The sequence below is a fragment of the Peromyscus californicus genome, unplaced genomic scaffold (genome assembly GCF_007827085.1).
Source record: "Peromyscus californicus insignis strain IS unplaced genomic scaffold, ASM782708v3 Scaffold_23__1_contigs__length_62951481, whole genome shotgun sequence".
Taxonomy (NCBI): domain Eukaryota; kingdom Metazoa; phylum Chordata; class Mammalia; order Rodentia; family Cricetidae; genus Peromyscus; species Peromyscus californicus.
Genome location: NW_026294534.1, coordinates 18,645,800 through 18,670,271, shown reverse-complemented (window position 1 = coordinate 18,670,271; position 24,472 = coordinate 18,645,800). Strand labels below are relative to the sequence as shown.

The window sequence follows — 24,472 nt, the reverse complement described above, 5'->3', positions numbered from 1 at the left end:
AATTATTTTTATTCAGCCTTACAGAACTATGACCATTCCTTCCTTTGCCTTTTGGATGCTCTCTGGAGATGTTTTTAAAAGTAAGAAGCTCCGTGGAGACGAAGAGTGAATGATTCTTCATGCGGATGATTCCAAAGGTGGTGACGACGGTAGGGTTTGTTTGGTTTTGACAATGGCATTTGCAACAGTGACTGGAACGCTCTTAACTCAGCCAGCTCCACAGAGAGGAGCCTTCAAGGAGAACAACCGTCAGACCAAGGACAACGCTGAACTTTTGGGAAAACGTGGCCCATTTCCCTTCGAAAGAAAACTCTTACTGTTATTACTCGCCCCTACCTCTGGTTATCCCTGTCAGCGCTCTACAAAGACAATGTCTCTACTGGTTTGGAGCTGGAGAAAAGGTGACTTTAAGAACAGATTACAAGATCTCCTCAGAGCCCTGTGGAGAGTCAGAACTTGCCCGTGCTCTTCTGTCTAGGGGTCATTTCTTCCTTCTGTTTCTCCCATCTTAGCTACTCTGGCTTATGGCAGCTTCTAATTGCTTTTGCCCATTTTGTCTCATTTGGTTCTTGCAAACGTCCTGTAAAGTGTGCATGCAATCCTTCTCCTAAATCCCATCTGATTTATGGGGGGATCGAGGTCCTGTTACAGGAAGAGAAAGGGTGAGCTGATGATCTTCCATTTCCTGTCAAGGAAGACTGCTCCACCGTGTGTTTGGTTTCTGTCTTTTGTCTTTTTTAAAAAAACTAATATACTCAAATCACAGGTAAGTGAACTATTTTCTGCAATGAAGTAGTTGAGGAAGCTAGCTTGTTCTCTTCATTGAACATAGCTCTCTACCAGACCTAACAGACCTAAATTAGCCGAAACCGTTAGAAGAGTACTCTTAACCTAAACTTCCACCATCATTTTACATTCGTGCCCCACCCCATCCTTGCCATTACTGGCATAGCCAAAATGGCCAAGAAGAGCTGTGTCTAATCAATAACCAGTGCTCCACCCCGCTCGAATCCACACTGCTGTGCTTGCTACTGGATGCTCCTGGTCTCAGGGTGAGACTCTCAGGGGACGCATTTTACAACATAAGTCATTCACCTGCTTTGTGAAGGAAGGTGAAGTGATGTGGAATATTCCCTGACACTGTGTGAAGATGTGTCACTGTGACTGGTTTAATAAAGAGTGGAATGGCCATTAGATAGGCAGGAAGAGGAGGTAGGCAGGACTTCTGGGGACAGAGAACTCTGGGAAGAAGGAGGAGGAGGAGTCAACAGCCAGAAGAAGAACAAGCAGCTTGGGCAGTACCTGGAGATGAGGTAATAAAGCCACGAGGCAGAAAGCATACCAATAGAAATGGGTTAATTTAGGTTATAAGATCTAGTTAGAAACAAGTCTAAGCTAAGGCCAAGCTTTCATAATTAATATAAGTCTCCATGATCATTTGTGTGTGTGTGTGAGCTGGTGACCAAGAAAAGCCTGACTACAGTGAAGAACTGAAGTCGATCCTGAACTTAGAGGTGCCACAGTGCTAGGATTCAGAGACTCAGAGGAAATTTTTTCTAAGTTGGAAGGGACCACAAAGATCTTTTCAACTTGCTGAATTTACGTAATGTTGAAGGTGAAGAGGAAGAGGATGCAGAGGGATGCTTCGATCCTGAAATGCCCATGGCTATGATGGGTGAGCATTCAGGGTAGAAAGAATAAGGCAGACATGTCAAGATTGCTTAGAATGTTCTAGCCAAAATCTGAGCCTGTAATGCTCTGTAAAAATGATTTTGAAAGGGCAAGATGTTTTTATAACTAGAACTCAAGGCACCTCGTTCGTTGCTCATCCATCATCTACCATTTTCCTTAAATAAATTGGGATTTATTCTTCAGCTCAGAGCAGGGAGGAGAAATGTCCCTGAATATCACAACACAAGTTTGACTTGTTTAATGACGTGGGTTGGGGGGTGGGGCCTCCCTTTTTAACTCTCTCTCCTGAGACTTTGGTTGACCTATGTCCTCAGAAAGTGTCACCTGAACATTATATTCTCTTTCTCTTTCAAAATCATCAACCAGTTTCCCAAGATTTCGAGACATTTGGAACCACAGACATACCATGGAGGCCTGAATGGTTTACAACATCTATGTGTGTGTGCATGCTTCCCAGAGGGTCTCTAGCTTCCAGCATCTTCTAAGTGGTTTCCATTGGTTGCTGTTGTTGTTTTCCTGTTAGTTTATTTATTTTATGTAAAGAGTGTTTTGCCTATAAGGATGTAAGTGCACCATGTGCATGCCCGGTGCCCACAGAGGTCAGAAGAAGGCCGCTTCAGATTCCCTAGAACTGCGGTTACAGGTGGTTGTGAGCCACCATGTGGGTGCTGGAAATGGAACTGGGGTCCTCCTCAAGAGCAGCAAGTGCTCTACCCACTGAGAACTGCCCCCAGCTCCCCTTCTGAGTGTTTTTCACAGGATACAGCTCACTCCTGCTGAAGGAGCTCTAGCTCCCAGCACTGGGTATCAGTTGCTGAGGCTACTGAGCCCTAAGAAAGGGGAAACAGCACAGATTCATTTTCTTACAGTTCTAGAGGCTGCGAGTCCAAGCCCAAGGCATCATTAGGCTTCTACTGAGGCCCCTTTCCTTGACTTGGATACCATCAGCTCCTCCTCCTTTCGTGGCCTTGTGGTCTTTCCTCTGGATGTATATGGGTCCTTGTCCTCTAGTTGTCAAATGGTGCTTCACTTGCTCACAATAACCTCTTCAATAAGCATAACTCTAAATGCAGTCAAATACAAGGTGCCTGGGAATCAGCATTTACACACGAATTTTAGACGAACAGAATTATATTGTTTTTTCTTTAATTGTGTAGGGAATTGAGTTGTGGAAAGATATGAGAGCTGACCTTGAGAAATAGATGATGAAGCCAGCTCTTGGACCCAACCAAAGCCAATGCTCCTGCCCTTAATAGGTTTTTAAGGAGCCCATGGTTTAGCGGAGGTAGACCAACAAATAACGTTGAGTCAAGTTCTACACGTTTCCAAATGTATGATGCTGAGGTGGGTCACATCTTGATTTCAGGGAGACCCTTTCTTCCATAGGGGCACGTGTCTGGAGAACTTCTGAAAGCCCTGCAACCGAGACCCCTGCGCTTTCTAGACTCTGCTCTCTGGGGATGAGCTGTCCATGGTGAGGTGGGTGGGTAAGGAACACAGGGAGGAGGGAGGAGCCTCAATGCCCAGCTGGAGACAGTGCCTCCCTCCCCTTGGAGCTGCTGACAACCCCCTGATGCTGTAGTCTGATCTGAGGAACTTATGTTCTCGGCTTTCACTTTCTGGGGTAATAAGCTTTCAGCCTCATGCCCGGGAACACTCCCAAATGAGGGCGACTGCCGCTCAGCTGTAGATCACCTTTCAATAGCGGGTTGACAGGAAGAACAATGCATGTGTTTGCTGCTGTCGAGTCTTTCCGGGGGAGGATCTGTCAGCGTGCGGTGAGTGTCAAAGGGGACCAGGCTTCCTGTGACTGTCAGAATAGAGTCGAGAGAAAGACGAGTTCAAACCTGCTGACACTTCTGGGTAGAACTGAGCCACCTTCTCTCATGAGTTTCTGCAGAAATAAACTCTGTTCTAGTTAAAGGAGGCTTTTAATGTCAACAATAGCATACTGCCAATTAGGGCTTTGCTTTCTTTTTTCCTGAAGAGTAGTTACCCTATACAACACATACACACTCATGGGTGCATAATGAAGGAGGATAATCCTCTCTCTTTATAGAAATCCACATTTACATCTAGTAGAGCTTCTGCGCTTCCCCCTACCCCCATCCCCATTGATATTTTCTGGGCTGAAGGCAGTCCCCAGCTTCCCAGAAGATCCATTCCAGCCATTTGGAAGAGGATAAGCAGAGCATTGTTTACCACTGACCTCTAGTGGAGCCAGCCTTCTATTAACTGGCTGACCAGGTGGGAGAGTGGGCAGAGGTCTCAGGTACTAGGAATTCACCCTGAAGCTCTAGGCACTGTGGCTGACAGGAGCAATCCTCTGTGTTTCTCAGGGGCAGGTGCTGGATAGAGATGGGTTTGTCTGGAGCACTCGCCCCGTGGACACCTCCACCTCACTTTACAGATTGACAGCCAGCCGCTGTGAAAGGCCCAGGGAAGGTGCTTTGAAGTGTCTGTGACATTGTGCGCTAAGGTTGAGTGTCACCCCACCACCGCTGCTTTTAGCTATATCTGTCAGATTTCTCTACATCTTACTTTTTTGCAAAACAGTTACCTTGAGTGTCTCTCTGTTCCTATCCAGCTTGACACAGGTGCCCTGTTTGGAATTCAGAAATAATGGCATCCTAAAAGAGTGAAATTCAGAGAAAAGAAAATACACCACTAGAAGTCATTTCACAGCACAGTTTCCTTCTCAGTGCCATGGAGAGGTCCCCAGATACAGCACCGGCTTTTTTTTTTTTCCTTTTGAGATAAGAGACCCTCAGAACTCATGGAGAAGAGATGCTACCAGATGAAAAGATGAATAAAAACATACTTCAAGGATTTATGGGAGAGGCTGGAGAGATGGCTCGGTGATTAAAAGCACTTTCTGCTCTTGTGGAAGAGGAGGAGCTTTGGTTCCCAGGACCCACATTGGTACTCACAACTGCCTCTAACTCCAGTTCCAGAGGATCTGGTGCCCCCCTCTGGTCCCCATGAGCACTGCGTGTGTGTTACATACACACACACATACACACACACACACACACACACACACACACACACACACACACACAGGCAAACACTGATATGCATAAAATGAAGTTAAGTAAAGTTCTAGAAGAGAAAAAGGCCTGTGGGAAAAGGAGGCACTTGGAAGAATCAAAAGGCTCCTCTTTTGGTGGCAACTGACCTGCATCCCACATTTCAATCTAGAGGTTATTTATACTGACAAAGTGCCCTAAACGTAGAGATTTCTGTGGTTCCATTAGTCAAAGGCTGAAACTGTCCAAATTTTACCTCTTCTAATAAATGAACAGGGTTAAAACTCCCATTTACCTCCTTCCATCCCTCCAAGGTCCTGTGAGCCAAGTAGCACTTTGTTTTAAAACACAGTGAAGGACACAACTTCCTACTTTATGCACTCGAGATAATATTTTTATTACACTTATTTTTATGTGTTCATGCTGTATGTGCGTGAGTTCAGACACTCCACGGTGCTCACATGGAGGTCAGAGGACAAGTGAGAGAGTCAGTCTGTCCTTCCACTATGTGGTTCTTAGGTATCAAACTCAGGTCATCAGGCTTGTCTGCAAGGCCCTTGACCAGCTGAGCTGGCTCACTGGTCATTCTTTTTTTTTTTTAAAGGGGAATTACATTGAAATGAAAGAGACTTGCTCAGTCACCAACTCACATGATACAGACCGAAAATGTCCCCAGGACTCAAATATTGAAACGGACTGGTCGATGTGATAGTTAATAATTAGGAATCAGGGCATTTGGGAGGTGACAAGGCCATGTGACCTCCACCATGATAAACAGAATATAAATCTCCTACATAAAGGTCTGAAGGGCTGTGTTTGCCCCCCCTCCCCACACACACACCCTTCCTGTTCTTTCTGGAATATGAAGACTCCATAAGGAAGCACCATGTGTAGGGAAGAGCTCTCCCCCAAGCCCTGAATCTGCTGGCACTTTGGTTATGGGGTTCTCAGTTGTTGGAGAAACCAATGTACATTGTTTATAAATATCAAAAGTACTTTGTCATTGCGGTTAGACGAGGCGAAGATATTACTATAATGAATGAATTAAATGATCCAGTAATTTAGGGGTTTTTCTTAGCATACAAACTCAGTTAATAGTCCCAACTATACATCTTGACTCCTCTCTTTTGCTCAGGTAGACTTCTGCCCTTTCTGTTAACTTGCCCAGTGAATGTGCTCATGGAGCCCCACAAGCCCTCTCTAACTGGTATAATCTTTTCTGTTTGACCCATGCTACATCCCTCTATTACCTGTGCATGTCTAAATATCTATCCTGCTGGACCATCATCCTGGTGGCTCCTGGAACCTTAGAGCTCTTCTGAACATGACTTTGGAGTGAATGATGTCACAGCTGGCCCTGTGAGGGCTGGTGTTGGTGGCTCACCCACTAGCATCACCCCAGCTCTTCATTGTCATTCTCTGAGTTCGAGGCCAGCCATGGCTACAGAGCAAGTTCCAGGACAGCCAGGGCTACACAGAAAAACCCTGTCTCAAAATATCAGGAGGAGGAGGAAGAGGAGGAAGAAGAAGGAGGAGGAAGAGAAGGAGGAAGAAAGAAGGAGGAGGAGGAGGAAGAAGAAGAGGAAGAGGAAGAGGAGGAAGGAGAGTCCTGTTTATTAAATATTATTGACTGAAGACAGGTAGAAAATAATTAGGATCGATGTCATCTCTAAGCTGTCCGTATCTCTTACCCGTGACAGTAACAGTGAAGGGAATCCCAGTTGATAGCCTTTGCCTACTTCTGAAAGTTTGAGGTGTTTACACTGCTTTTGCTGCTGGGACCTAGTGAACTTCCCTCCAGTAGCTTGTGAAATCAGTAGCTCTCAGAAGTAGGGGGTTTGTCCCTGTGACACGGCAGAGAACCCGTTTTCTATGCTTTGAGTCTCAACAGAGGCCACAGTTTTGTCTAGAAAATTTCTTCAGGAATTTCCCGATTTCCAGTTACTTTTCTTCTTGTGTCAGAAATGTTAGTTTTAATGGTTGGGCTGAGCCATTAACGTTTCTCTGAAAAGATCAAAATAGCAAATAATTTAGGCCTCCTGAGGCCACTGAGGTGCAAGAATGGTGGTAGATAACATGTAAACAAATGGTCCTGAGTACATTTTTAATATAAATATAATAATATAAGAAAACTTTAATTATGGTCCACCGATGTTAAATTTTGTAACATTTCCATGTACCAAATAGTACAAAATAGTCTTACAGTTGTCTAAGTTATTCTAAGTATAAACGAACTCCTTGAAGCTCCTTGGCTGTACAAAGCTCAAGTGACAGGTCAAGCTTAGCCTCTGTCCCCAGCTTGCCGGCTGACCTCTACTACAGAAGACAACTGTCTTCTGGGCATCTGCTCCTCCGAGTGCAGCCTGCTTCCGGTGGCGCTCGCTCTGACAGCTTGATTAGGGTGTCTCATCAAATCTGTGTAGTGAAATAAATGAGGGCAGGTCCCTCTCTGCATCTCTGTGCGGTGTGCGGTGTGTTCACTTCACGTATCAGATTCCGGTGCGGAAAGCGCTGTCGGGCCGTTAATAATTTTCAAGGGAACGCCTTGAGACTCGCTGGGCTGCAGGCGCGCTGCAAATGGGCTCTAATGGCTTTTATTTCTCTTTCTTGTCACCTCAGATCTAATCAGCTGTTTTGTCATTTTTAATTCCGATTTGGCAGGATTCTCCAACTTCCCCCCAGCCTTTTTAGATAGCGGCTCAAAGAGGAGCCAAGCCCTGGGCCTTTGGGGACTGGGAAGAGCCTGGGGCCTAGTAAAGGGCTGACTTAGACTTTGGCTAGATGAGGACTGAGGAGCTACAACTGACCCCAAAGGACTCCCCTTCTTATTCTCCGCCTCCCTAGTAGGGTGCACTGATGCTCTGAAATTATTTTCTCTGCACACGGAATCTTTAGTCCTTCATCAGAAATGAGTTGCAAAGTGCTTATCATTCTGTGTGGCCTTGAAGAGGAAAAGCGCCTAAGGGCCTCCTAAGATTTAGGGATTTTTTTTCCCCCATGCTGAGGAATTGAACTCTGACCTAGTTCCTCTAGACTGGAGCATCCAAGGCACTTGTCTGACTTTTTCCTGCCTTTGACGATGGCCCCACCTACTGAAGACAGCAGTCAGAAATGGTGACCAACAAATCAATCTATTAAATAAATATAAGACTATACTGAAATCCAAGAACCTTTGAAATAAACGAATAGCGAAATTAATAAGAACTTAGCGATGGTCATTGTCTTTACATCCTGGGTATCACACTGAACGTCTCAGATGAATCTTGACCTCAAGGATGCTGTAGTTTTCCTTTTTTTTTTATCTGTACAAGATGCTCAGCAGGCAGGCAGTTACTCAACTAGCAAACAGCAGACACAGTTTACAAGCGGAGACAGGTCTGGCTTCAATGCCTGGTATCTTAATTACCCATTAGGTGGTTGCAAGTCTTTGCCCACCTCTTTACCTCTCAGAGCCTCAGTGCCCTTGGCTCATAAACAAAGCTTGAGGCTATAAAAAAAACCCCTTCCTTCCTTTCTAGTCCAAACCCCAAAGTATCTTCACTCCCCTACTTCCAGGGAGAGAAAAAACTTACAAAAGGAGAGGAAAAAAGAACCCTAAATTTCCAGGGTTTGGATTTAACAGGTTTACTTGTATATCTTAGAGCTCCACATCTTCTTTTCTACACACCTTCAAATTTTTGGGGAGTGTTGGGGAGGTGTTCCATTACTGAGCTATGCATCCAGCCCTGCATATCACCTCTACATACGCCAGAATGCAAGCATGCAACAACAATCTATAATAAGCCCAAAGGCTCCAGCCCCTAGACGTGGCAGAGACATAATGAGGACCTGCTTTGAGCATGTTTGCAGAAAGCTTGTAAACTCTCTCACTGGGTTGGTATAAATCAAAGTAAAGAACTTTCTCACTCAAAAACTCAAGGTTCTGAATTATTTAAAAACCATTATATACTTCACACTTGATTTATTAAGACAAAAAATAGTTACTTGCAAAAATTTTCAGCAAGATTGGAGTTCTGGGCATGTGGGGATTTAGGGACATATCTTTAATGCACTGCTTAATATGGAGGACTGCTATTTAATTTTGTAACCGAAAATAACCTATTAGCTAACACTCCTCCCCCTGTTCTTGCTACGGTCAAATACTAAGCAACAGAGACAGAGAGGCTGGAACTGTGAAATCCAATGTCCTTTCTTGAACATTTCCAAACTGAACACACCACTAAATGCATACATACATACATACAATCTCTTTCCATCCAATCAAAACCAGAAACTTAAGACCTACCCCAGCGGAAGCATGAGGAATTGGAGGAAGATGAAATCTCCATATGAAACCCAGTCATAGAAATCCAGTAATATTATCCAGTCAGCTCAAGTAGAAAGGCTATTGCCCCTGGCCCAAAGCACACCAACTGTGGCTTTAAAAAAAAAATCAAGAGCAAGGATCTGGCAACAAGTATATTTCCTTCCCTGCCTTCCAGGCTTAGCTGAATAACCTGTTCCCAGCCTCATTTATATACTTCAACATCTCTCAAAACATTGACTGTTCGAATACTCTTCAGAAGAAATCTATTTGAGGACCTTTAAGTTGGGGTTCACAAATGATGCACACCCCGATACATTTATAGCAGGATGTAAATGTAGACATTTCCCCCCAGTCCTTATTTCCCTCTTCCTAAGCATCTCTTTATTCATTACTTTAATTACCTAATTGTAAATTTCTTTAGGGGGTTACTTAGAAAGAAAATTAGCATCAAAGCTTGGCAGTAAATTCAGGGGCGTTTGGAGACAGTCCAAGCTGTTTCACCTGTGATTAATTAGATGCTTTTTTTTCCCCCTTAAGTGCCAGAAGGCTGTTGAGGTCTTTACACAGTTACATGGCTGCTGGCGCTGCCACAATTATGATTGATGTGTGTGTCTGAAGTCATAAGGCTACCTCCCAGCTTTTGTGATGTGACACGGTGTGTGTGTGTGTGTGTGTGTGTGTGTGTGTGTGTGTGTGTGTGTGTGTGTACAGACTCTGAGAGCAAAACTCCAAGGGTTTTGAAGCCTCTTTAGTATGCTTGCATGTATGTATCTATGGGCTACAAACCCGGAACTCCTATCAAAATATTTCAGCCATGTTGGTTTATCAAACATCTTCCTCTACAAAAGAAGGAGGAAGAGGAGGAAGAGGAGGAGGAGGAGGAGGAGGAGGAGGAGGAGGAGGAGGAGGAGGAGAAGAAGAAGAAGAAGAAGAAGAAGAAGAAGAAGAAGAAGAAGAAGAAGAAGAAGAAGAAGAAGCCAGAACCTATGTCTCTAACATTTCACACTGTGGGTAAATAAGAGCAAAGAAAGTAGTCACTTGGAGTAATTCGCTAGGTATAAAATTATGCCCAATGTATGTCAGTAAAATGAAAGTGACCTTTTGGTATATTTAGAAATGTTATATTCCTCATCACAATTACCCTTCCAAGCATGTCCAGAATAAAACTGATGGCTGCTTTCTTACTAATGCCAGCTTCTCATTTTTCTTCATTGTAGGAAATAGATTGAAAGGACATTTTAGATTTTAGCATTTGACTCAGTCATAGGAGGAAGTTGAAAGTTTTTGCCAGCCTCCACTGAAGTCGGAGTCACCTTCTAAGTTCCTACAATTGAGATCATCGTCAGGTAACATCCATTTACTCCTGAGTCTACAATATCTATGAGAATACTGAGATAAGGTAAATAGCTGGTGCACATTGTCCTTGAGAACTAACGGAAATATCACCTGAACTTCTATGCAGGCTACAGTCTAGGTCCTCAAAACTTTTTCTGCAAAGAGCAATAGTTTAGGCTTACGGGCCTTACTTAGGTCACCCTCGCGGTCTCAGCTCTGCTTTTGCAGAAAGGAAGCAGCTGTGGCCACTAGGCAAATGCATGGACCGCTGCTTTCCATGGAAAGCTCTCTCTAGCTGCAGGGCTGTAAACAGGGCATGGGAAACACCTGGGGATCTTGTGACACAGTAGATTCTGATTCAGCAGACTCGGGTTAAGGGAGGGGGGGGGCGGGGGGCGGGGCTGTCCTCTGCATTCCATTGAGTAGGCTACCAGAGAATGTGGCTGCTGCTAGTTGGTGGGCCTGGCTTTGAAATCTAGGAACTACTGGGGGAGGGGCACATCTTCTTGTCCTTCCCTTCCAGGGAATTTCGAAGAGGCAGGAAGACTAGAAATGGATTCTTAGTTCATTGGGAATGTTGCCAGAGACTAATGTTAGGTTTAAACCCTTCAAGCAGGTCACTTTCATAGAGTCCACCCCTTCGGGAAAGGCCGGACTTGAGTCTCCTGAATATTACCACCCTCTTTTCACCTATTGAAGGACACAGGCTCCTCACCAGACAGATGGCTTCCCTGCAATCTGCAGCCCTCCTGCCTGCTGGTGCATCTTCTCAGCCTGAGCACACAGGGCTCTAACCACAGCTCCTCCAGCCCTCTGGCCCCTGCCTAATTGGTTACAGCGCAAGAGCTAATGTAGGTTGAGAGACCAATTAACGGAGCTTGTTTCTACCGACGCTGCATCTGAACATCAATTATGCTAACAACGCTCTAAATTAAGACGTTTCCTGCCACTGTCATTTGCTGTGGGACACTTCAGAGAGGAGCAGAAAGGAGCAGCTTGCCTGAAGGTTCTTCTGTGCTCACTGCTACAAGGGGGGCTGGCAGAGAGCAGCTTCAGAACCACAAAAATCAGAAATCCGGGCAACAACACTAATTGGCTACTTTATCCCGGCCTGGGTAAGGATTAAGGCTCAAGCAGCTAAAGAATATGTTGAGCGGAAGAATCTCTATTCAGGATCTGTTCATTGCACTGAGAAAGGGAAAGCACCAGACACCAGGACGTTGACTTAAAGCTCCAATCAACCCGTCAATCATCGGATGATTATTGGATGGCATGAGATACTTGTATCTTCTTCTTTACATTCAGCTCATTTTGAACTCACCTCGAAACGTCCAGCCCTCAATCTGAGGATTCACTACTTTTCTAGCAGCATTTGGTCTCTATGTAACCAAATTTAGCCAAATTTACTTTAATGCGTCCCCTGTGGACTGAGCAAGTTGAGTAACCAAACTGAAGACACAGTCCCCCACCCTGGAGTTAACAGTGTAGCTGGAGAGAATGGACGAGTTCACGCTCTGAGTCCCTTACTCAAATTCAACAAACATTTATTAATCATCAGCCATTCCAGATGCCTTGCTGGGCTAAAAAGGTATTGTTCCGACTCTCAGTTTGATAATAGTAATGCTGTAGGAGCTTTCAGGTCCAGAGCTTTCATAACACAGTTACTGAAGAGGTCACAGAATAAACCAAAAAGGCTGTGCAATAAAATCATGTGATGTGTTACAGCACTCCAAATTAAAAGATAATGTAGGGTTACTTATTTATTACTTTCCAGCCTATTTTGATACAAGGGCTCACTCTGTTACCCACCCTGGTCTGGAATGCCCTGGGGGGGGGGCGGTCATAATGACTTCAAGTTCACTATCCCCCTGCCTCAGCCTCCGGAGTGCTGGGATTACGGTCATGTGCCACCACTCTCGGTTTATAATATAAGTTTGAAACAGTGTCATGCTGTCCGCCCCCCCCCCCCACGCCACTTCTTTCAAGCTCCTATCACCATGTCAGTTAGTTTTTCTTGTCAACTTGACACAGCCTAGAGTCACTCAGAAAGAGGGAACCTCAAGTAAAGATCACATTGGCCTGTGGGCATGTCTGGGAGAAATCGCCTCAATTGACGATTGGTGTGCGAGGGCCCAGCGGTACCATCCATAAGCAGGTGGGCCTGGCATATCTAAAGAAGCTAACTGAGCATGAGCCAGCCAGCCAGCCAGCCAGCAAGCGGTATTCCTCCATGGTTTCTGCTTCAGCTCCTGCTCGAGTTCCGACCCTGACTTCCCTCGATGATGGACTGTGAACTTGAAGTGTAAGATGAAATAAACCATTGCTTCCCTGAGTTGCATGGCGTTTATCGCAGCAACAGAGACCTAACTGGAGCAACCACTCTTGCTGAACCGGTCAAACTCCAAGAGAAAATAGGATAGTTTCCTTCCATTTCTAACTAATCAAAACCTACCCATTTGCATTTATTCTCAGCCCTTGGATTAGTTACTTCTCTAGAGCTGTGATTAACCACCATGGCCAAGGCAGCTTAAACCAGGGGGTTTATTTGTGGTTCCAGGAGAATGAGCATCATCGCCACCATAGTGGGGAAGCCTGGCAGCAGGCAGGCATGGCGGCTGGCACAGGATCTGAAGGCTCACATCTTAAACCACAAAGCAGGAAGCAGAAAGAAGGAACTGGAAATGGCAGTAGCTTTGAAGCCCCAAAGCCCACCCCCAGTGACATTACTCTTCCATCAAGGCCAATCCTCCTAGACCTACCCAAACAGTGCCGCCAACTGAGGACCAAGTATTCAGACATCTGAGCTCATGGAAGATAGTCTCATTCAAACCACCACATTCACCTCGTTTTTCTTGACCCAGTGTTTTACACTGACCACCATCAATTCTCTCAATCCCCTGACTAATTTTCCAGAGCTCCTCCCACTGTGCCAACCAGTCCTTCTCCTGTCCTCTCCTGACTCATTTCTTTGTATGTCCTTTAAATACTGTATTTCTGATGTTTCTGCAGTCTGTCTGCATGGTGATACCTTCTAATGACTAGTATCCAGTGTTGTAGAATATTACTTTAACTATGTCAGGATGTGTTACATTTGTTTTGTTGTAGAATATTGCTTTAACTGTAAAGGTGTGTCACATTTGTTCCTGCTGCATTTATTTAATTATGTAAAGATGAGTTGTTGCTTCACCGTGCCTGCCTAAGGCACCTGATTGGTCTAATAAAAAGCTGAACGGCCAATAGCTAGGCAGTAGAGGGATAGGTGGGGCTGGCAGGCAGAGAGAATAAATAGGAGGAGAAATCTAGGCTCAGGAGAGGAGAGAATGAGGGATAACGAGAGGGAGATGCCCAGGACCAGCCAGCCAAGCAGCCAACAGCCAGCTAGACATGGAGTAGGACATACAGAATGAAAGAAAGGTGAAATGCCATGAGGCAAAACATAAATGAAGAGAAACAGGTTAAATGAAGTTATAAAAGCTAGTGGGCCAAGCATAACGTAAGGCCGAGCATTCATAATTACCAAGTCTCTATGTCATGATTTGGGAGCTGGTTGGTGGCCCAAAAGACAGCCTGCTACAGTCCAGCTCCATCCACTGACTTTCAAAACACACTTTGGTCAACTCTGCTTCTTTAAGCCTTAGTCCCACCTACCTACCTGGCACCCAGGCTTCTCAGCCTGCTTAAAGCTTAAATCCGCAGTGTTCTACCATAGCCTGCCACTCCTTCCATAGGCCTTATCTTGGTGAATGACGAAATCATCTGGAATGTGGGCAGATCTCATGCTTTTTCACTCCTCATCCTGACACCTAATCAATCAATAAGTCCTGCCAGCTGTTTCTAGAATAATTGATAAATCTGTTCTCCCTTCACCGTACCTACCTCCTATCTTAGTTTTTGGCTTTATCACCTTTTATTTGGACGAGAACAGTTAGATTACCATGTGACCTCCTTGCCTATAATATCATCTCTGATATCATACCCTTCAATCTGTCTCTCTCTGATACTCCATAGATGGGGTTGCTTTTCTAAAGTAGAAATCTGACTCGAAGAAAAAACACATGTTAGCCAGGTGGTGGTGGCATGCTCCTTTAATCCCAGCACTCGGGAGGCAGAGCCAGGTGGATCTCTATGAGTTTGAGGCCAGCCTGGTCTACCGAGGGAGATCCAGGACAGGCTCCAAAACTACATGGAGAAACCCTATCTCGAAAAACAAAAACAAAAAAACACATGTTAATCTTCCGTGGTTAGATGCGGCTTGTGGTAGCCATCACAGTATAGAGGAGAGAACCGATGAAGCCATTTGAGGGACTTCAGTGAGGGGTGAGAAGGGAGAGGGCAAACGAGAGCTTGCGTCTAGAGTGTCTCCAAAGGTTGTGAATGAAAGATTTGGTTTCCAGCTTGGTGCTGTAGGAAACTCACAGAACCTCTAGGAGGTAGGCCTACTACTCTGGGCAGCCGTAACTGGACAAACTGTTGAGAATAAGAGACTGTTGAATGCTCCATCATAATGGAACTTTTATATCACCCTCATGAGGCTTGGGGAACGTTGAAGAAGATGGGGCAGAAAGAAAGAATGGAAGAGCCAGAGGAATGGAGTGAGGCAGAACACCATCTTCAGAACATGACATGGTTGTTGCACTCTAGATCTCACAGCGACTGTGATTGGTAATCACACAAGACCTGAGCTATATTAGGCCTACCAATATCTTGCCATGAGAACAGAAGCGCTCATGGGTCACCCCCAGGACTTGGAGGCAGATAATGGCGGCTAGTAGGGGGCACAAGTCCCCACCCCTTCCTGAGTATCTAGGCAGTAATGGTTGCTAGGGGAGGGACAGACATTTTCCTCATGATACAGCTCTGCTCAAAAGCCCAGGCTTCTGTAAACAACCCCTCACCTCACCCAGGACCCCATGCGCAACCCTAATGAACCTCACCGGGTCATCTAAATCAATACGCACATCAATAAACAATGGTATCAAAATGGAAGAAAGAGGAGGTGGGAAGGAGAAGAGGCCCCACAAAGAGGGAGGGGAGCAGGAAAGGGTAAATACATCGCACATAGATGTGTGAAAATGTCATAACGAAACCCAAAATTATGTAAGATTAACATAACTTATTTTTAAAAGAGTGCTTGTGTCTTTTCAAAGAGTTGAGGTTTTTTTTTTTTTCTTTAAATTTTTTTTTTTCCCAAGGAGAGAGCGTGAAACAACCAGTCCGCCATTTTTTTCTCTTTGAAGTCCTCTTTCCTTTAGACCATCTCTCACCTGGTCTCTATCATGGCAAGACCCAATGTGGGTAAGTGAAGCCAGAGCCATAACATTTCCCTAGCCACTCCTGGGCCATCGGAAGAGACTCTTCTGGTAAGGCCCGCCTCAAGTCAGGAGAGTCAGGGATGAACACACTTTGCTATGGGAGGACCGCAGTGGTCTCCAGGAAGAGGCAAGCTGGCCAGAAACTCAGGGCAAACCGATGAGATGCCTGGACTCTGTAAGCAGATGAGGTGGAGTCAGTGCTCTTAGTAACCTAATGAGTGAACACCCATTTCCGATACAGAGGACCGGAAGGCACAAGTGTATGCTCTGACACATGGATTTCTCACTGCTATGTGGATAGATGACCTGGGCTTCACTTGCTTTGAGGCAACATCCCATACGGAACTGCCTCTGTTGCAGAGAGCAATGCTATACACACACACACACACACACACACACACACACACACACACACACACAACTGTATCTAAATGGATTACTCCTTTCTGCACAGGAATGCATGTCATTGTCAACATCAAAAACTGGCCGGCTTTGCTCTGGCGGCACCTGCCTTATTGATTGGCGTCTTCTGAGCAAGTCACTCACAGAAAGCCTGTAGGACTTCAAACGCAAGGTAAGACAAGCCACATCCAGCAGGACAGCACACACCTAATATGATTATTTCTCCTCTTCCTGATGATAACAGAATTATGCAAAAGCAGCCTTGACCCAGTAAGAATTTTCTCTTCAGAGTCAAATCTCTGCCCATCCCTAACTCACAGCCCACCCCCTCCTGTTTTGCTTTCTAGTCACAGCAGCATGCTGTTATAGATCATTTCGCTCCATAACATCTCAGGGAAGATCAGCTTTCAAGACCCACCAAGGCATGGGACCTGCACTCTGCACCACCCCAGATGCTGCGAACACCCTGAAAGTGAGGCACTGGTAGCCATCTTTCTGGGGTGGAGAAAACAAAAAGAAAGAGAAATCAAGCTTCTTTTCCTAGTTCATACTCAAGAATCCACAGAGCAGGGAGCTGAAGGCTGATGTCTCTGCTATAAAGTAGTTTCTGTTGCCACCCTGTGTTTCACCTACAGGGTCGCCAGAGCTTCTCATCGCCCCAGGCAGAAGACAACACTATCCTCCCTCAGTTCCTCTGTCCCTTCCTTCTTACCTCCCTCCCTTCCCCCTTCTCTCCCTCCCTTGTTTTTGATGTTGTTTTGTTTTGTTTTCTTGAGATAGGGTCTCATATGTAGCTCAGATTTGCCTGGAATTTAGCAATTCCCAATCCCAAGAGTTAGGATTATAGGCATATGCCACCACCTGGCTAAGGTATTTTTCTAATGAGGTTGGGTTTGGTTATTTGGTTAGGGTAGTTACTAAAAGGCAGGATTAAAAATAACAATGCAAACCACGCAGTGAGGATAGAGTTTGGGAAATGTTGGAATAACTTTAAGTAGTAAATTCCATTAACTACTCAACTTTTAATGGCCTGCTCTAAATGTGTGGATTAAGAAGGGACCTACTTTCTGAAGAATCTTTTCAAAGAACAACATTAATATTTTTAAACTTCTTAGAGTGTTAATTCCTCGGCAGGAGGCTACAGAGATTTCTTCTGAGTCTCATATTAGAGTGTTGCTCATGAAGATATTTAAATGTAGCTATCTTTGATAAAATAATAAGCTGCTGTTATTCAGAACTGCTTTTGTTCACGTCTATGGTTCAAAACTGCGGGATACATTCTGATAAAGAATGTATAAATTTATATGTGACTCAGTTAAGAGAGATTTTATAAAATGATTGAAAGATTCCTCTACTATAAGAGTTCACATTTGTTCTTTATTCAACTAGCATCCATTTAAAATTCAGTATCTGTACTATTCTGTGCATCAAGAATACTGGAGCAATAACAAACCATGACCCTATGGGGGTCATGACCCACAGGTTGAAAACAACTGTTCTAAGTGACTAGTAGGCACCTAAGGTCCAGATCTGACCTCGGCTGCTACACACTTGTATGGTGAATTGTTTTACAAAATCTCACTCATAATAAACTAAAAGAAGACCTGTCAAGGGTCAGGAAAATAATCCAGTTGTAAAGAAATGAACCAGATGAGCAAACTGATGTTGATTAAGCAAAGGGCAGTAAGTAGGTGGAATGGGTAAGCTTCAGAGGCAAACAGCCCAGACTTGCTAGTGACCTGGATATGGAGCTCAGTAAAGGAGCAATACTGTCACTTTCTGGTGATGTGATACAACTGGGTTCAAATAGGAGGAGAGCATGAACGGAGATGGAAGAGAGCTGGGCAAAGGAAGGTGGGATCCACTGTTCTTTCTTAGTTTCTCAGTGTTAATGTCATCAGACACATTGAACTCAGTCTAGAGATTAATTATGGAGTCATCTATATCTAGAACATATTCAAATGGGTAACCTTTGGATGAGATGGCCAAGGAAAAACAATAAGCAGGGAGAAAAAGAAACAACTTTAGCTAAGCCCTGGAATATTGAAAAACCAAAGACTGGATAAGAGAATGTGTCCACTGTACCCGGGAGCTGTAAGTGATGAAAAAGGATAAAACAAACAACTGAGTGCCGTAGTGTGAAGGTGAAGAACAGATTTTCAGAGTACAGTGGTGGTGTATGGAAAATCCTACTGAGAGGTTAAGTGACCCACGGTGAGAAAATTTACCTCTCCCTTGAAGGACATGGAAGAGAAGTGTCTCTGTGGAGTTAGGCAATAGAAAGATCAACTTGAGTTGTGGAAAGACAGTAATAAATAAGGAATTAAGCCATCAACTAACTAGTCAACATTTTCATTTGAAGATGCTTGGGATCAAAATAATCTTAGCCAAGTGGCAGAATAAAGACATCATCTGGAAAGTAGCAGGAAGGCCAGCAAACCCTTCAATCACCTCCATCTATCTTGTCATACAATGGTAACTTTGCTCTAAATGAGCGGTGCTCAACCTTCCTAATGCTGCAGCCCTTTAACGCCGTTCCTCACGTGGTGGTGACCCCCCAACCGTAAAATTGTTTCGTTGCTACTTCCCAACTGGAATTTTGCTACTGTTTTGAATCGCAATGTAAATATCTGACATGTGACCCCTATGGGGGTCATGACCCACAGGTTGAAAACAACTGTTCTAAGTGACTAGTAGGCACCTAAGGTCCAGATCTGACCTCGGCTGCTACACACTTGTATGGCAATACCGGTTGATGGCTTAGGAAAACAGTTGACCGTCCATACTGTTCTACACCCACAGATTTAGCTAACTAACCCTGCAGAATGAAAATACTAATTGCGTCTACAATGAACACACACAGACTGACTGTGCTAGGTGTTGTAAGTAAGCCAGAGATCATTTGAAGTAGACAGAAGGATGTGACTAGGTAATAGACAAATGCCATTTTATAGAAAGAACTTGGGAATCACAGGTGACTGATGACCTGTGTGCACTATTGGGTCCAAGATGGAAGACAGAGAGGAAGCAGGACAGAAGGAATTTTGACAAAGTAATGGATAAGAAGGTTAAATTTTTAATGAGTGACAACATCCAAGAATTCCAGAGAATGATAAGCAGAGTACATACACACACATACCTATACACACACCTATACCTACACATGCACACACACCTTTACACACACACACAGCTACACATACACACACATCTAAACACACACACACACACACACACACACACACACACACACACACACACACACACACACATCATAGTAAAACTGCTGAAAATCAGTGGCTGGTTTGGTTTTTTGTTTTTGTTTTTGTTTTGTTGCTATTGTTGTTGTTTCGAGACAGGGTTTCTCTGTGTAGTTTTGGTGCCTGTCCTGGTTCTTACTCTGTAGCCCAGGCTGGCCTCTGAACTCACAGAGATCCGCCTGGCTCCGCCTCTCAAGTGCTGGGATTAAATGTGTGCACCTTGTCGCCCGGAGGTTTGTTTGTTTTTTAATAACAGTAACCAGAGGGGGAAACACCACAGGCCGCAGATCGAACACAAGGTTACAGCAGGTTCCCCATCAGAAGCCATGACACTCAGAAGACAGTGAACCAGTTCTTCTGAGGACTGTAATGGAAGCCAGACAGTGCTACTGATTTTATGAGCTGATCAGAGGCTGTTGGGAAAATGGACATAGCAAAAAGTAGGGAGGAAGTAGGAAACCTTTTCTTCATGGATAACATAAGTGCCTAAGTAAAAAAGTCGAAGAAATTTGAAAAATATTAACATCACTAAGAGGTGAATGTGAAAGTTCCCAAGGTTAAAATATGCAAATCACTGGTATCAGCCAGCAGAAGACAATGAGTAATTAAAAATTTAAATGCGCTAATTATCATCCCATGGAAAGTCATGAAGTATGCAGGAATTAGTGTGTGCATGATTTTTTTTTAATTTTTGTAACTTTTTATTTTATATCTGTGTCTGGGTATTCAACCTACACGTATGTCTCCTACATGTATGCCTGTGTACCATGTGCATGCAGTGCCCACAGAGGTCACCTAGAATTGGAGTTGTGGGTGGTTGTGAGCTGCCATGTGGGTCCTGGCCCTCCAAAAGAACTTCAGTGCACTTAACTGTCGAGTCGTCTCTCCAGTCCCAAGTGATGTGATATACGGAAAACCATTTAAAAACCAAAGGAAAACAGATAATATCCACGTAAACAAAGAGATATAGCAGACTTCATGAAACATCAATAAGCTTAAAGCACATAGAATAAGCATCCATGAAGTGGGGTAGGGGGCAAGAAATTGACAACATGAAGTTTTATAAATTGGAAGACACTTCTAAACCCACATATTCAAGAAGCCCAGTGAACCACTAGTTATAAAAACACAAAGAAAAATAAGCAAAGAGATACAATAATGAAATTATTGAAATATCTGTGACCCAGAGAGAATTTAAAAGCATGCATGGAGGGGTGTATTAATAGCCAGTCATATAGTCAATAACTCCACACTTACTTTTTTATTCCTGTATTTACATCCTTATACTATTTCATACCTGTATCTTATCATACAAATATATATAATTGCTTGAAATGATGAACAAAACAAAATGTCCATTGACATAAAAATAGTCTTGCTGTGCTTGAATTTATCCAATGGAAAGCCATGAAGCAATCAACATGAGTAAAACAGAAGCCTACCACCATAAATTAGTCTTAAAAACATACTATTAAGAAAAAAATCCTGAGGTAGATAGATGGTTCAGTGGGTGAGAGTACTTGCTGCCCAAGCGTGAGGACCTGACTTCAGATCCCTAGTGCCCACATTAAAAAAATCACAAATAAACAAATAAGTCAATCAGACATGGCTGCCCACACCTGCAAACTCAGTGTTGTTGGGGAGAGAGACAGGAAGATGGCTGGGGCTTGCTACTAGAAACCACCTACCTAAACGCTGGCGGAAATCACTAGCAATAAACTCACTTGTCTGCAAGTTGAACAGACATGAGACATACACTCAGGTTAAGACCCCCAAACACATAAAATAAAATTTTTAAAATGTCACCGTGATAGCAAGGCAAGAGAAAGGATGCTAGCAGGGAACTGTGAAGTCGAGCAATCAACACGAGTGGTCATCCTTGTCCGTCTCCTTCATGCATGAACTGGCCTTTCCCGACTTCTTTATGAGGTGATGAGCAGTACAGGCATTTTCTTGAATACAAGATAGGGCAAAAGGACGGGTCAGCATTGCCACAGCTTAGAAAAGAAGGAGACAAGGCTCCCTGGCCCATCTGGAAGCTAATTCAGGTTGCTAGAGAAAAGAGTAAATTAAGAAAGAGAAATTGACTTTCAACCGTTTGCCTGACCCAAGAAGTGACCACCTTGTATGAAGTCATTGTGCTTTTAGAAGAGACAGTCTCCAGACAGCACTTGAAGGCACCCTTATTTTCTCTTTTCAAAACAAGCAGAGAGCTGGGAAATCCTCCCCCTCAAGCTTCAGGAGCTGTTAATTGGCTCCCCAGTAAAATTACAGAAGCAGCCTGCCTGATAATGATTGTAAATGACAGGGACTATCAGGTTTACCTTGTGACTTTCCCCGGGGACTTGCAGTGAGTTTAGTCTGAACTTAGCATCAGCTGCTAGGGTTCCTGTCTTCTCAGCATGCCATGGCTGGACCCAGCCGGCTGTCTTTCAAACCTAATTAGCGTTAAGGCCTTTCCTCCCTCCTCCCCTCCCTCTCTCAGCCCAGCAGCCCTTGGTTTCCTTCTCTGCCAGCACTCCTTAGGCATGCAAATCAGAAGCTGAAGGAATGTAACCTTTACAGGTCTTTTGTCGCTGTTACTTGGAAGAAACAATCCTTAAAATCTGAGCATAGGTTATTGCTCTCCTAGGAAAGCATGCACCAAACTCCCTGAACTCCTTCACAGTTTGATGGTATACACCTTGGGTTTATAATTAAGTAGACCACATTTATCTGTATTTTTAACAATTTCATACATGTATACAATAGGAGAGATTCTTTAATAGTTCCATATATATATATATGTGTGTGTGTGTGTGTGTGTGTGTGTGTGTGTGTGTGTGTGTGTGGTATATTTTGATCAGACTCACCCCTGTTGTTCTCTTTGCCCTTATCCCTCTTGTGGTGCTTTGAATAGGTATGGCACTCATAGACGCATGTGTTTGAATGCTTGGCCTATAGAGAGTGGCACTATTAAGAGGTGTGGCCTAATGGAGTAGGTGTGGCCTTGTTAGAGGAAGTGTATCTTGTGGGGGCAGGTTTTGAGGTCTCATATATGCTCAAGCTATGCCCAGTGTGGGACACGGTTTACTTCCTGTTGCCTGCAGATCAAGATATAGATCTCTCAGCTATGTCTCCAGGCTGCCATGCTTCCTGTGATGATGATAATGGACTAAACCTCTGAAACTGTAAGCCAACCCCAATTAAACGTTTTCCTGTATAAGACCTGCTGTGGTCATGTATCTCTTCACAGCAATAAAAACCCTAAGACACCTCTCCTTTCGATCTCCTTCTTTTTTTCAACTAGTCCCCCTTCTACTTTGATGGATTCATTCTTTATAGGGACTAATTTAATTAAGGATTCCTGTATAAGCATGGATAGGAGAATATTTACAGTAGTTTGAGCAACTTATTAGTGGCTACATCATATAGGAAAATTAATCTCTTCTGGGAACCCATCAAGGGAACCTATCAACTGCCAATAGCTCCTCAAAGAAGGGCATGGCATCAGGAGCCTCTCCCCTACCATGTTGATGGGTTTGATCTTGTGCAGACAATCATAGCTTCTGTGGGTTCATGACTGCAACAGCTGTGTCATATCCAGACCTCAGCATTTCACAGTGCTTCTTCTTCTAACTCTTATAGTCTTTTTACCTTCTCCTCTGTGATAGTCCCTGGGCGTTGGAAAGGGTTATATGATGGACCAGCCTGACTCCAGCTTAAGATGAAAAGCCATCTTAATACAAGATCAAAATCAGATCATTCCTGTTTTGATATGTTCCACACCCTATACCCACCTCCACCCTGATAAGATGTTTTGACAAATAATTTTGAAACCATCTGCCAAGTTCCCACATAACCAAAAACCCTTGGAAATCCTCTAGCCTTGCAGTTTGGGGGCTAAAATAAACCCCATCTTCTCCTGTGTTCAATGCTGTTCTTTCAAGCCCCATTTTAGGGAGTTATTCCTGTCTGACAGAAAATAAAGTTTGCTTAATTCAACTAAAAGAATTTAGATAATGGTCTTTACTCTCATTTGTTGGGATTAGCATTTGGAGGCCCCAGCAAGATTAAGACCACTCACCCAAATTCTGAAGCCAGACCTTCACTCTAGGACTCCAGGACCAGAATGCTGCCTAGGAGGTATTCACCTTGAAGATGTTCCACAGCTCCAGGGCATGCTTTCAGTTTGGGATTCTTGGAGCAAACTGCCACACTAAAAAGAAACCAGCTAGCACCTGTCTGAGGAGGCCTCCATTGGTAAGTCATAGTAAGGTATTTCCTTCTATAGCATCTGTTTTTGATGGAGTCCCTTCTATTGGCGAGAGATCCCTGATGAGGGACACAAACTCCTGTGCAGGGCATTAGTAAGATGTTACACTGCCTACCTATTGTTTGTTTGTTTTTTGTGCCTGTTTCTTGGTTCCCTGTGTCTTATTCTGTGCTTTATTTGTCTCTTACCCAGGGCACTAGCAAAAAGTCACTCTGCCTGACTGGTTCTTGGATACTGAGAGCCAAGACAGAAGTCAGTCAAGCCAAGTTAAATGTATGAGTAAAAGTGGCCACAACATGCTTTGTTTTTGACCCGTCTTTTCTGACTTTGTGAACGGTCAGTGTTCTATGTTTATCAGTTTCATTTTTTCTTGTCTCTATCCCTTTAAATCCCCAGTCTGCCCCACCTCAGTCACAAAAAAAAACCTGAAAACTTTCCAGCCAGTCCTGAGTTGGCTGCTAGGTGCTAGCTTGTACAAAACCCACATTGAAACAAACAAACAAACAAACAAAAATGCAACAGGCCGGTGGGTGGCTGGTTGGGAGTCCTCTCAAGGGCAGAAAATAAAGTAGCCCAAGAAGGTTGAGGGGAGTGAGGGTGGGGGTGGGGGAAAGGAAACATACCCTGTGGAGGGTTGGGGGAAGACTGAAGGCTGCTTTGGCCTCATTGGTCAGTTTTGTAATCAGGGCTCCAAATTTCTGTCTCTGAGTTTTCTCTGTTCTCAGGTTGCTTCATATGGATAATATTGTTTTATGCTATTGTACTTTATTGAAAAGCTGACTCTGGAATTGGATACGGCTTCCCTCGCCTCTAAACTCAAGCACATTTGTTCACATTTTTCTCTCCTGTGTCAGGCAAGCCACCTAATTTTGTTACCCTCT

At 44.1% G+C, this 24,472-nt stretch overlaps 1 long non-coding RNA gene across 2 annotated transcripts; it reads right to left on the bottom strand.

Moving 5' to 3' along the window:
• Nucleotides 1–2,334: 2,334 nt before the first annotated feature.
• LOC128119373 (uncharacterized) lies at nucleotides 2,335–21,738 on the bottom strand. 2 transcript variants are annotated; one of them, XR_008221517.1, is made up of 4 exons: nucleotides 21,661–21,738; nucleotides 21,143–21,288; nucleotides 4,253–4,322; nucleotides 2,335–3,586 (listed from the first exon to the last, which is right to left on the bottom strand). It is a non-coding gene; the product is annotated as an uncharacterized LOC128119373 (long non-coding RNA). The 2 variants fall into 2 exon arrangements; XR_008221518.1 differs by having other exon boundaries at nucleotides 2,335–3,502.
• Nucleotides 21,739–24,472: the final 2,734 nt, after the last annotated feature.